The 14,944-nt window shown below is 39.0% G+C and overlaps 1 protein-coding gene across 1 annotated transcript in view; it reads right to left on the bottom strand.

Annotated features, from left to right (window-relative positions):
* The window catches only part of GPC6 (glypican 6), an 885,938-nt gene that overhangs the window by 605,831 nt on the left and 265,163 nt on the right, over window positions 1-14,944 (bottom strand). The window lies entirely within an intron of this gene.

Below are 14,944 nucleotides of genomic sequence, written 5' to 3'. Positions count from 1 at the left end.
TCACCCCTTTCCTGTCCAGGCCAATTTTCAGATTTCAGTGCTATCACACTTTGAATGACAATTGCACGTTCATGCAACAATGTACCCATATGAGACATTTTTGAGACAGATAAAACTTTATTTTGGTGGTATTTATTCACCACTGGGATTTTTATGTTTTTGCTATAAAAATGAAAAAGTCCAAACATTGTGGAAAAAAAAGTGTTTTTCTTATAAAATTTTGCAAATAAATAACCTTTCTTCATAAATCTTGGCCAAAATGTATTCATCTATCTTCATATGGGTACAGCGTTGCATGACCGCACAATTGTCATTCAAAGTGTGATAGCGCTGAAAGCTTAAAACTGGCCTGGACAGGAAGGGGGTAAAAGTGTCCGGTATTGAAATGGTTAAATACTGTATATACTTGTAATTATAATATTAATATAATAATGGAGATTTCACATGAAGTAATTATCTAACAAGCCTCACATTATGACACTCCAGTGAAGAGGATGTGACAAATTTTGAGGTTTGGCCATCACCTGGGGTTGGAGCAAACAGCTTCATGGAGGACTTTGGATAGTACAGGTACATGGCGGTATCTTGTGATTGCTCTAAAGCACTAGTATTAGTATTTATTTTTTAATGACATGTTTATAATAAATGCACAAAGTTAAAGCGACACTAAACTCTGGTCTGTTCAAGTATTAATTATTAAGTATATTCTATTGCTCTCAGCTTCCTCCAAATCCCTTTTGCTGCTGTGATCCAACTTCATGTTTATGTTTGTTCTCCATGGTCCCACTGTATGCAAGAACATAGACTACTGTATGAACTATGGGATTTGTAGTGTGCATAAAGCAGAGGACTTGACTACAACTAATGTGCAGTGCTCAGTCCAAACAAGTGAGAGGGAAAAGAAGAGGTTCAGGAGCTCAAAGAGGATGTTGCAAGAGGCAGAAAAACACAGTAAGGAATTATTTAATGAATAATTGATTACAGAATCCTTAAAGTGGAGCTGCACTGCAACTGAGCCCCACAAACCAAAAATGCTAAACTCCCCCATCCATCCATCCATGTCTCCGTGCTTTATTTGTTGTGAAGTAATTTTGAAAAACACCTCCTGGCATTTCTGGCATCTTGAGTAGGGGCAGAAGATTCATGCAGCATTTACTTCCTGGAATCCATCTGCCCTTAGCTCAGGCATTTGGCTGAGCTGAGAACCCTCCCCTTCTGAAGACAGGTGGAATATGTGACAGCCTAGCTTTGGAAACCAGGAAGTAACTGAAGAAATGTAAAAAAAAGTTTAAAACAAGTAAATATGATAAACTTTCCTATATATTCAGTATAAGGCTCCATGCACATGGGGTGTTTTGATAATGCTGGTAACGTTAGCTGTGTAAAGTCCCATTAAAAACGAGCGGTTTCCAGCTTTTTTTTCAATCATTTTTGCATTAGTGTTAGCTGCGTTTTTCTACATTTTTCCATGTTTGCATTTTTAGTGTTTTTTTGGTAAAAAAAAGTCCAAAACCACCGGTATGCGGCATTTACCATGTTTTACTGTGTTTTGCAGCATCAGAGCATTTTTACAGCTAAAAAACTCCTCTAGAAACCCACTAGTCCTGGGTTTTTTTTCCAGCCAAAAAATGTCCCTGCCAAAAAACGTTGATTACAGTCTATGTGTGCATGGACACATAGGATAACATGCTGGGGAGTTTACTGGCTGTAGAAAAAAAGTCAAAAGCCAAAAACAGCCGCTGTAAAAACATCCTGTGAGCATGAGGATTTAGGATTACAAATAGCCCATGTTGATTGAGAAAGTGAAGTTCCACTTTAAGTAGTGAATGTGTACAATTTTTAATTTTTTCAGAACATGGAAATGCAAATATTTTAGTAAACATAAACTGCTAAATACCTTTTCTCATCAGCAGTATATAGCAGTCTTGTGACTTCTATCATTGTCCTGCTGAGCACTGGTTTATCTTGTAGGAGGAGTTTTCATTATCCTCTAACTGTCCTATGAGGCTGCATGACCCCTGTCATCTGTCTGGACAGCGCTGATTGGCCCTGTGCTGATCACATGCACTCTCCCAAGAAAAAAAGAAACTCTCTAGTAATACACACCAAACTGAGCATATGCAGAGTGCCTCCTAGGGCTCTGTACTATCAGCAGATGGACTGGGGACTGTGGAAGAAGGGGAGGATCAGAGAAGACAGGATCAAACAGCCTTTTTACACAATGCCCCTTAGATTCCACAGTGAGTATACAAAGCATGCTTCACTGCAAATACAGATTGATTTTACTGTTGTGGGTTTAGTAACACTTTAAGAGCACGCAACATCTAAGATGAGTTCAGAGGATGCTGTTTATGAGCACTGACAGATGCTGTCAGAATAGACATAAATGACTTCTGCCTGAGATTCAAAGGCAGCCTACAGAGGGGATGCTGAGAGCGAAGACCTTCTAGATGAAAGAGAACATGATCACTACAAATAATATGTAGTGAGGAAAGGATATGAGAATCACTTGCTGATAGGAGACTGCAAAAATCAATGCAACCAAGATTGACAAAGATAACACTAAATTTCTATGTCATTTTGCATTAACCCCTGACTAGTTCTTGGCATGTCTGGATTTTTGGGACAGAATTTAGCCATACCCAAGTAAAATAAAGTCTTGTGATCCTTACCTGATAAGGCACTATAAAAATTCTATTTCTAAAAACCCAACAAAAGACGTTCTCAGAAAGAAAAAAAGGATTCCTATATGCAGCTATGGATATTATAGGGGTTTCTTTCATGTGTGATCATTTTTAAGTAGCTAGTTTGATAGTTATTTCTGATTGCTTTCATGTCTCCACAATTTGAAGACAAATAGCTAAACTGAGAGAGTCACATCATATCGAGGTCCTAGACTTTAGCTTTCCCACAGGCTTCAGAAATTCTCTCAATTTCATGCTTGTCTGCACAGCTTTATTTACACTGAAACTCCTTTGCCATCAGCTTCACAGCACAAACTAGAGATGATTTGTTGCATATCTATGCCATTTTTTTACAAAAATAAAGGTTAAAAAAAGGAAAAGAATGTTTTGTAAATTGAGTTAATAAAATGTTAAATATACTCATGGCAGATACTGATTTCTTCATTTTGTTAAATGTTTTTCTTTTACTTTAAGTAAAGCTGTATAATACCAGAAATGCAAATATATATTGCACTGAAAAAAATGTAAGTGCAAAATCTTTTCAAACACGTTTTCAACATCATTTGTTCTTGTACTGTATTTTCCAGACCATTCACAATTTTGGCTTTCACAGGCCTTGTATTAAAATGCAAGCTTGGCTTACTAGCTTATCCCTCCAAGATACAGTATGGAAAAAAACAAAAAAACGCAAATTAGAAAAAAATATTTTATTTATATCCTAGCTTCTGCCCTGGCACCTATTAGAGGGTGACAACACAAACCTTCCAGTGGGATCATGGGAATGTGGAGGATCCCAAATCTTAAGAGAAGATGCTTCTACATGTTGCTTCTATGTATGTATGTATATAGATGGTATTTTTAAGTTTTATTTAATTGTATATTTTTATTTATTTCATATGGCGGTGAGAGGATCTAACTAATAAGTGGACACTTCACTTTGCTTTAAAGCAAAAAAAAATTTGTTACCTTGCAACTCACCAAACCTTAAATGTGGTGGCTGCATTTTTTTAGGCTTTTTTCTCTTTAGATGGTGATCCAGCCAGTAAAACACTTCCTATCTTAGGGTGTCTCCACTCTAGATGGAGGAACAATGGAGCCACCCTTGGACAGCAGAATTGCCAATCTAGGGAGAGGGTAAGATGCACATCTTTATGTAAATATAGTGCCTTGAATAAGTATTCATACACCATGAAATTGTCCACATTTTGTCATATCACAACCAAAAATGTAAATGTATTTTATTGGGATTTTATGCGATAGACCAACACAAAGTGGTACAAAGATGTGAAGTGAAAGGAAAAATGGTTTTCAAATTTTTTTACAAATAGATGTCTGAAAAGTGTTATGTGCATTTTGTATTCAGCCCCCTTTACTCTGATACCCCTAACTAAATTCTAGTGGAACCAATTACCTTCAGAAGTCACCTAATTAGTAAATAGAGTCCACCTGTGTGTAATTTAATCTCAATATAAATACAGCTGTTCTGTTAAGCCCTCAGAGGTTTGTTAGAGAACTTTAGTGAACAAACAGTATCATGAAGGCTAAAAAACACACCAGACAAGTCAGGGATAAAGTTGTGGATATGTTTAAAGCAGGGTTAGGTTATACAAAAATATCCAAAGCTTTGAACATCTCACAGAGCATTGTTCAATCCATCATCCGAAAATGGAAAGACTATGGCACAACTGTAAACCTACCAAGACATGACCGTCCACCTAACCTTACAGGCCAGGCAAGGAGAGCATTAATCAGAGAAACAGTCAAGAGGCCTATGGTAACTTTGGAGGAGCTGCAGAGATCCACAGCTCAGGTGGGAGAATCTGTCAACAGTACTACTATTAGTCATGCACTCCACAAATCTGGCCTTTATGGAAGAGTGGCAAGAAGAAAGCCATTGTTGAAAGAAAGCCATAAGAAGTCCTGTTTGTAGTTTGTGAGAAGCCATGTGGGGGACACAGCAAACATGTGGAAGAAGGTGCTCTGGTCAGATGAGACCAAAATTGAACTTTCTGGCCTAAAAGCAAAATGCTATGTGTGGCGGAAAACTGATACTGCACATCACCCTGAAAACACCATCCCCACCGTCAAACATGGTGGTGGCAGCATCATGTTGTGGGGATGCTTTTCTCCGGCAGGGACAGGGAAGCTGATCAGAGTTGATGAGAAGCTGGATGGAGCCAAATACAGGGCAATCTTTGAAGACAACCTGTTAGAGTCTGCAAAAGACTTGACACTGGGGTAGAGGTTCTTCTTCCAGCAGGACAATGACCCTAAACATACAGCCAGAGCTACAATGGAATGGTTTAGATCAAAGCATATTCATGTGTTAGAATGGCCGAGTCAAAGTCCAGACCTAAATCCAATTGAGAATCTGTGGCAAGACTTGACTCCATCCAATCTGACAGAGCTTGAGCTATTTTGCAAAGAAGAATCAGCAAAACTTTCACTCTCTAGATGTGCAAAACTGGTAGAGACATACCCAAAAAGACTTGCAGCTGTAATTGCAGTGAGAGGTTGTTCTGCAAGGTATTGACTCGTGGGGCTGAATACAAATGCACAACACACTTTTCAGATATTTATTTGTAAAACATTTTAAAAACCATTTATCATTTTCTTTCCACTTAACAATTATGTGCCACTTTGTGTTGGTCTATCATATAAAATCCAAATAAAATGTCTTTGGTTGTAACATGAGAAAATGTGGAAAATTTCAATGGGCATGAATACTTTTTCAAGGCACCATATGTATATATACTGCTAAAAAATTTAAAGGAACATTTTTTAATCACAGTATAGCATAAAGTCAATTAAACTCCTGGGATATTGATCTGGTCAGTTAAGTAGCATAGGGGGTTGGTAATCAATGTCAACTAATTTGTCGTTAATGAAATTAACAACAGGTGGGCTAGATGGGCAACAATGAGATGACCCCCAAAACAGGAATTGTTTTACAGGTGTAGGCCACTGACATTTCTTTCCCTACTCATCTTTTCTGATTGTGTTTCACTAGTTTTGCATTTTTGCATTTGGCTAGGGTCAGTGTCACAGTGTCAGTGGTAGCATGAGGCAATACCTGGACCCTACAGAGGTGGCACAGGCAGTCCAATTCCTCCAGGATGGCATATCAATATGTGCCATTGCCAGAAGGCTTGCTGTGTCTCCCAGAGCATAGAGTAGATTCCAGGAGAAGGGCAATTACTCTAGGAGAGCTGGACAGGGCCGTAGAAGGTCCTTAACCCATCAGCAGGACTGATATCTGCTCCTTTGTGTAAGGAGGAACAGGATGAGCGCTGCCAGAGCCCTACAAAATGACCTCCAGCAGGTCACTGGTGTGAATGTCTCTGACCAACAATCAGAAACAGACTTCATAAGGGTGAGCCAGGTGCTCACTGCCCGACACCATAGAGCTCGATTGGCATTTGCCATTGAACACAAGAATTGGCAGGTCTGCCACTGGTGCCCTGTGCTTTTCACAGATGAGAGCAGGTTTTAAAAAGGAAACAAATGCAGTCACTTCATCTAAGACCCCTTTCAGATGGGGTGGACCCGTCAGTGGATCCGCTTGCTCTGTGGGGGATCTTCCAACTGATCCCTGTTGAGTAAGTGGATGATAGGTCTGTCTCTGCTCCGCTGCTGTAGAGCGGACATAGATACAGCCCACTGTTTTCTATGGGGCGGTTGGATGAAAACGGACCGCCTGTCCATTTCCAACCGACTGTCATCCCAACAAACCGTCAGTGTGAAAAGGGCCTTAGAATTAAACTGTGATATCTTATTTTGTTTTTGCTTTTAATTAAATCTGTTTAGCAAGTTTTCACCAACATAAATGTTTCTTCTTGTAGTTCTAGACCAAGCAAAGTTATGGCCCACTGCAAATGGCATTTCAAAGCTCAATCATAAAAACCAAATTTAAAAATCTATAGATATTAAACACTTTGCTCTCTTTTTTTCATTACAGTCATACAGGCAGAACCTTTGGGGATTTGTCACACAACAATAGCTGGGCACACATTTTACTACGACAACAGCCACCAAGTCTGCATATGCAACCCAATATGTATATATTTTCCCTACAGGTCACTCTGTTTCCTGTTCTGCTTGTGGCAGATAGTGCTTCTTCAGTTATAACATAACTAAACCTTGTGCTTACCATTCAACAAGAACCAATTAAACACCCCCTCAAACATCTGTACTTGGTGAATTATCAGTAAAGTTATTTTAAATAATTTTTTCCCTGATTTATTAGCGGTCATCTGACCACTATCTCTCCTCATTTCTGACAGCAAAGGCGGAGACAGAGACTAATAATGACACTTTGATGTGATGACAGCAATACAGGAGCTACGTTGTACTTTCATTCAACAGATATGGGAGGGCAAAAGGTGTGGTTGTCAGTCCATCACACAGGCTGATCATAGCAGTCTACAGGGTGCTGTACCTATGAGCTTACACAGGGATTTTGATTGTCCCTATGCACGATGTTATGTAAACAGCATAGAGTGAATGAAGCCAATTAATTGAAGGAAGCTATGAACGTGAAGTTAGTTTTTGGGTTTACAAACACTTTAAAGTTGTTGCAAATAAAAATATTTTTTCTTTCGATGTCAGCTTCCTTGCCCTTTGGCTGCTGCTGGTGCTATCCAGGCATTGCTACTTCACCATAAAAAAGATCTAAATAGTATGATCGTCAAAACAATAGCAATCCTGTTACATAAGCAATCTTTCACCCTATATTATTGTTCCTTAACCCCTTTCCGTCTGCAGAAAACATTTATATTAACCATGAAATCATTTTTTTTACTGATCTACAAACCTCAGCTGTTTTATCAGGTTTTAGCTGAAGAGACACTGAAGACTTTAGATAGTGTCAAGCTGCATTTGGCATACAGGGTTGATTTCAGAGTGAATATTGCTGCATGAACTGTATTGTTACTGTACTGTCTCCCTCCATAATGTAAAGCGCTGAGCAAACTGTCGGCGCTATATAAGTCCTGTATAATAATAATAATAATATTAGCGGAAGTTCTAATGGCAATACATTTGCACTGTTAAGACAGCTAAACATATGCTCCATACTCCATACAAGCAAGGGGAATCTGTGACTGACAGACCTGGCGACTCCTGTATGTCTAAAGTAAGCTTTTCTAGAACGTAGAATTCAGAGTTAAATTTTCTTCAACGGCCTCTCTAATGAGGTCCCTCTCCCATCCATGGGCTCCATAGCAGCAACTGTATATGGGCAGCTACAACCTCTGTGGCACAACACTGAACCACTGGAGAAGGCCATATGTTCCCACATTCCTGAAAGCTCAGGATAACTTTCTGCAGCAATGAAGTGCTGTAAATGTAAGTATAAGTAGACTGGGTATGAGTTTTGAATAGATTCTCATTCAGGGAAATTACTGTCTCTAAAACACTATTCTAAATGTACGTTTAAACAAATATAAAAAGTGTGCTACAGAAATACAGCCTAGCTTATCTGCAACTTACAATTAACATCAAAAAGTAGTTCAACCAAGAGTGTTTCTAGATGGATGGATAATATATGGGAGAATATTGATTATCAAATTAGGAAAATCTTCCTCGTTGCATGCAGAAAAAAACAAAGCATTTGTAATTCACGAATAGTGTAGTATAAGGTGGCAGACCTGGAATTTATTTAATAGATTTGCTCATAATTAGGAAGTATTAGCTATCCAGCATACTAAGAGATGACAGCAGAACAGTATGGAAGTAATGACTAAAGCCTCTGCAGACTGTTCATGTGAAATATTGCAAAATGCTAGGCAGTAGCTGTATTTGGCTAATCAATTATGATGTAACAATGGCATATACCATTTATTTACTATTGTTATATTGCTTTAGGTGTTTTCTATGAGAGTCAGGTTCTAGCTAGACCTTTTCTATTTCTTCCATGTATCCTCATTCAGTAAACGTTTTCGTCAGAGACAGGGTTTAGGAAAGTCATTGTCATGGGAAAAAAATCCTCTGTACTGCACTTATCTGAAGTAAAATTGAGTTGGACTGAACTTCTGTGCCTTATTGAAGAGTTAAGCTGCTTGTGGATGTTGCCAAGTCAGCAGGTGACCATACCGTCTGGAAAGACTGGGTCTATGGAGTTATGTCAAAGCATAAAGCTACATTTGAAACAAGACACTGTTTTTTTGGAATGACATGCATATGTAAAAATTAATTACATACAAAATAACATCTCATAAAATTTAAGTAGAGCTCAGTATGCCTTGTTTGTTTCAATACAATAAACAACAAAGTGCATTTGCTTTTACATTTGGCCTTTTATTTTTATATTTTGCACAAGTTCTCCTCTGAAGCATCACACAAAGCTTGACTAGATTGTGTTTTCTTTTAATAAACCTACATCTTGGAGCAAGAACAAGGAGCTAGTTACAGCGTTCAGGCTTAATTGCAAGGTTGAATAAACTCCCTGGTGATTACAGATTACTGTCACCAATTCATGGTAACAATTTAATGTTCTTTTTTTCTGGAAAATAAATTATTTCCATTCTAACTAGCACAATAGTAAAGATCAATTCACCAGCAGGCTAATATGCACAGTCTAAGCATTAAGCAGCAGGTTTTTGCATTATGAGCAGCAAGAATCAATTATATGTTCAAAAAATTGAGTTTCTTTATTGTTTCTCTTCATAAAAGTTCTTTGGTTGCAAACATTATATCTCTTAAGAGATCTGGTTAAATCACCCCACCTGGTATTATGACAATTTATTACATAACAAATATATAAAGTATACTTCATGCTGTCACAGCAGTGCCATATAATCTAGATAGAAAGCCAGATTTTGATTGTCTAAATTTATTGTAGGGAACAAAAATGGATATTTCATTCTATGAAGCTGTCAATTAATATTTTATCTTATTTTAGCACAATAAAAAGTAAATCAGCCTTTTGTGAAATTGCTATGCATTCCATATCTGCAGTCTAGGAAACATGCTGTTACTAATGTTCGATGTAGCTTGGAAACCATGAGGCCTGTCAATGAGGTCTTCCCAAACCCAGCAAGTACTGCAAAGTAAATTAACATGCCAGTTTATCACTTTGAATTTTGCCACATTACTGTTAATGATGCAGTTTACAATTTGGCCATAGTACTGTATATTTGATTGACTCTATACTGTATGTGTGACAATACATAATAGAAACTATTTTTACAAAGTACTGGAACTTATTTTTGAAAACAAGTAAAGAAATGGGACTATTTATAGGAATCAGATTCAGGCTGCTATGATATGCTGAAAAGGGAATGTTATCATTTACCCCTACTCCTACAGCAAAACACATGCTTTCTATTACATCAAAATAAACTTTCATCATAGAGAAAGTAGGACAACCTGGAAAAGTGATAACATTTGATGCGCTCGGCTTGGCCTAAAGGAAATATAGTCTAAGGATATTTGCAGTACACACCGTACACAAGTCTTTGTACCCCCAAAATACTCCATAATCACTGTACCACAAATGAGAGTTTTACAGACACATATAAATTTAATGGATCATTTTAAATAAAATAAAACAGTGCTCAATGAAGCACCAGGCTGTTTCAATATCATAGTGGTGTAGCTGAGAAGCAAAACCAGGCTTCTGGGTGGATGCCAATCATATTGTACGGATCTTTCCAGACCTAGGGCCAGCTCTGTGATATCAGCCGACAGTGGGCTTCAGACCATTGTCGGCTACAAAAGGGTCACAGGAGTGCAGAATAAACTTCACTCCTGTGATTCAATAAAAAAGATTTGGCCATACTTCTCCTTTAAAGAAAAACTTCATAAAAAAAGCTGGAAACAATTTAGCAACTAGCAACTGTTGAGACAATTTGGTAAGTAGTAGGTAATGTACAACAGTAAGCACTTTGTAAAAAGTGCAATGGTTAGCAGTAACCCCTTCTCCAGCACCCTTCTACAACCTCTGTATAGCTGCACCAATAACTCATTTCCTTACCCTTAATTGTTTCCTGTCCTTATAATGCTTATATATCAGAGTGTCAGTGCTAAGAACTGTCTATACTACTTACAATTAGAGTGACCACTGCTAGAGGTGTTGGTTTCCCAGCACTATTTAGGGTATCAATTCACAGCATAAAGCAAAGTTCATTGGTGTGGTGAGATAAGTATTATGTTTCTTCTTTACATGCTTTATACCTTCCACTTAGGAGATGGGGTTGCTTTAAAGTTTTTAATGGTCTGAAAATTGGGCAAAAACATAAATTAGCATGGAAAGGTAAATAGTTTCTAAAGTCTGACAGCAAGGAAAAAAAACAATTTCAGACTCCCGGGATCCTGCTGTGCAGAAGTGCTTTTGAAGTATTTGCCTTTTCATGTTAATTAACACTTTCCACAGCTTTCAGAAATGTAGAACAGGTGACATTGTGGCTCTGCAATGTGAGGCTGATTCAGCATCGGACATTGCTGGGTTCTCAGTTCTGCTTACCTGATTCCTCCTTTGCTCAGCTTCAGCCAACAGCTCAAGTTGGCTCAATCCCTGCCTCCTGAGGTCTGAATATTACCTTGAGCACCACCACTTCTGGGGACACATTCAGGGACACGTTTTATCAGGGGCAACCTCCTGAAGGGACTCTCCCCAGAAATCAGGGACGTCTGGTCACCTAATCTACAATCTCCCTACATCATCAATGCTGAAGTCTTACCATAAAGACTTTCCCTCTCCTCCTCTATAGGTGTTACCCCACTGTCTCTAATCTCTGCTGGAGATGCAAACAAGAGGAGGGTATGCTACTTCATGTGTGGTGGTCGTGCTCCAGAGTACTGCCCTTTTGGGAAAAAGTGCACAAAATTGAAGAGTTCTTGCAAGCACAATACCTCTTACACCACACATCCATTCCTAGGAACATCTACATTAAATCCCTGGTGATGCTCATGATCACAGCAGCAAGACACTGCATATCCTTTCACTGGCCCTCCACCAAAACTCCAACAATAGAGGAATGGTTGAGAATAGACAGAACTGAGGAGATTGAAGAACTTATCGCAATCTTGTGAGAATGACTGTCCAAATTCACATCTACTTGGTATTGTTGGACTCACTTTAAAACAATATCAGCATATTAGACCTAGGCCCTTAGCGCCAGTTGGCGTTGTGGGTCCATATAGTCTTTTACTTCCTGAGACTTTAGAAGTCCTCTCCTTGAACCCTGACACTTCACAGAACTGATCTGTCACCTGATTGCAGGGGGTGGGAGAATGAATGAGTCTGTAACTCCTACCCCCATTCCCTACCCTTAACCCATCAACTAACCCCCTTTGTCTTCACCCTTTACTCTTGTCTTCCATCCCTCCCCCCTTCCCCCTTCCACCTCTCTAGTTCCTCTCTCTCTCCCACTTCTATTGTCTTTTTCTTTCCCATTTTCAGTAAATAACTCTGCCAGTGACACCACTCAATCGCGATAGCATACACCCCTGCCTATTCTAGATTGGTTGAATATCTGTAATCCATTATCTTCCTAAATAGAAGCTCCTCTTTGATTTTGTGGACCATACCAAACTTTTGTTTTCTATACATGAACAGTATATATCTTCCTGCTTTGATATGTGTACACTGACTCTGTAAATCTGTTGTTTTGTATTGCTCCCATTCTTTTTCCATGAATGTATCTCATATGAAAAAAAAAACATTCCCTCTCATGAAAAATTTCCTTAATCTCAATTATTTACTATTTGTAACTTAGATCTCTTTTGTACAATAACTGAAACTGGTTTGCATGTATTTTGTGGTGCCTTTCATATTTGCCCGTAAGACCTGTGTTTCTTAGCATTAGTGGGTCTGTGGCTACCTGTGGATTGCTCAAATACATTTTACTGTAACTTACACAAAGTCCTTTTTAGTGGGAACTGAGAATATGGTGACAAAGGCATTATTGTCCTTAGCTTGGCTTGGCCAGAAATGGTTTTAGGTTTGATGGGTCCCATCACAATTATATGAAGGCAGAGCTGTCCAGCAACATTAATAGGGGTTGAGACAAACTGTAACTAACACTGCGAAGGATGCTTGAATAGTAGCAGCAACATTTTTTTTTTAAACTAGCAAATGTTTGTCTATTCCAGAACAAGCAAGGTTGGAAACATTAGAAATAATGAAGAACTGAATAATGGGTATGATGCATAGGAGAGGAGTGTGGAGGGTATTATGATGGGCAGTCTGTGCAGTAAAGGTATAAAGGGAGTGTGATGGTGGACAGAATGTGGGGAAGGCAGTATGATAGCAGGCAGTAAGTAAGAATGAGGAATGTGGAGGTTATGACTTTCAGCAGTATGATGGTGAGAAGTAGGCGTGTGTTTCGTTACAATTCTTTTTTTGGCCGCAAATTAAATTTTCAGAGATTGGGATGTACAGTTGCAAGAAAAAGTATGTGAACCCCTTGGGATTACGTGGAGTATTGCATGAATTGGGCATAAAATGTGCTCTGAACGTCAAATAAGTCACAACAATAGAAGAACACAGTCTGCTGAACATAATACTACACAAACATTAGATGTTGCCATGGTTTAATGGCACATAACATGTAAACATTCACAGTGCAGGGAGGAAAAAGTATGTGAACCTTTGGACTTAATAACTGGTTGACCCTCCTTTGGCAGCAATAACCTCAACCAAACATTTCCTGTAGTTGCAGATCAGACCTGCACAACGATCTGGAGTAATTTTGGACCACTCCTCTTCACAAAACTGTTTCAGTGTAGCAATATTCTTGGGATGTCTGGTGTGAATCGCTCTCTCAAGGTCATTCCACAGCATTTCAATCGGGTTGAGGTCAGGACTCTGACTGAGCCATTTCAGAAGGCGTATTCTGTGCTGTTGCAGCCATTGTTTTGTTGAATTACTTGTATGCTTTTGGTCATTGTCCTGTTGCATCACCCATCCTCTGCGGAGCATCAGTTGGCGACAGATGGTCGTACGTTTTCCTGCAAAATGTCTTGATAAACTCTGGAATTCATTTTCCCATCAATGACAACAATCCGTCCAGGCCCTGGGGCAGCAAAGCAGCCCAAAACCATGATGCTCCTTCCGCCATGTTTTACAGTGGGGATGAGGTTTTGATGTTGGTGTGCTGTGCCTTTTTTTCTCCACACATAGTGTTGTGTGTTCTTCCCAAACAACTCAATCTTGGTTTCATCTGTCCACAGTATATTTTGCCAGTAGTGCTGTGGAACATCCAGGTGCTCTTTTGCAAACTTCAAACGTGCTGCAATATTCTTTTTGGACAGCAATGGCTTCCTCCATGGTGTCCTCCCATGTACTCCATTCTTGTTTAATGTTTTCCTTATTGTAGATGTGTCAACAAAAATGTTAGCATGTGCCAGAGATTTCTGTAGGTCTTTAGCTGACACTCTGGGATTCTTCTTTACCTCATGCAGCATTCTGCGCTGTGCTCTTGCAGTCATTTTTACAGGACGACCACACCTAGGGAGAGTAGCAACAGTGCTAAACTTTCTCCATTTGTAGACAGTCTGTCTTACCGTGGACACATAAACATCAAGGCTTTTGGAGATACTTTTGTAACCCTTTCCAGCTTCATGCAAGTCAACAATTCTTGATCGTAGGTCTTCTGAGAGCTCTTTTCTGCGAGGCATGGTTCACATCAGACAGTGCTTCTTGAAACCAGTAAACCCAAAACAGGTGTGTGTTTTTTAAGGGCAGGACAGCTGTCAGCAACACTTCCAATATCATCACACTGATTGGAGTCAAGGTTGGCTCACTCCTGGCTCCAATTAGCTCTGGGAGAAGTCATTAAGCTAGGGCCTCACATACTTTTTCCTCCCTGCACTGTGAATGTTTACATGTTATGTGCAATTAAACCATGGCAACATCTAATGTTTGTGTAGTATTATGTTCAGCAGACTGTGTTCTTCTGTTGTTGTGACTTAGATGACATTCAGAGCACATTTTATGCCCAATTCATGCAAAACTCCACGTAATCCCAAGGGGTTCACATACTTTTTCTTGCAACTGTATATGAATTTTCAAATGGACATAGTAGTGAATGTCAATGAATCAGAAAAAAAGATATAACTAAATTAACCACTTGCCCTCCTGAGGATTTACCCCTTTCCTGACCAGGCCATTTTTTGTGTTACGGCGCTACGTTACTTTAACTGACAATTCCACGGTCATGCAACGCTGCTCCCAAATGAAATTTACATCCTTTTTTTCCACAAATTGAACTTTTTTTCTCTGGTATTTGATAGCCTGTGCGTTTTTTATTTTTTGC

Source organism: Staurois parvus, unplaced genomic scaffold (assembly GCF_062004578.1).
Source record: "Staurois parvus isolate SC_StPar_1 unplaced genomic scaffold, SC_StPar_1.0 ptg000243l, whole genome shotgun sequence".
NCBI lineage: Eukaryota > Metazoa > Chordata > Amphibia > Anura > Ranidae > Staurois > Staurois parvus.
Note: the sequence above shows the minus strand (reverse complement) of the source record. Positions and strands in the feature narration are given on the sequence as shown.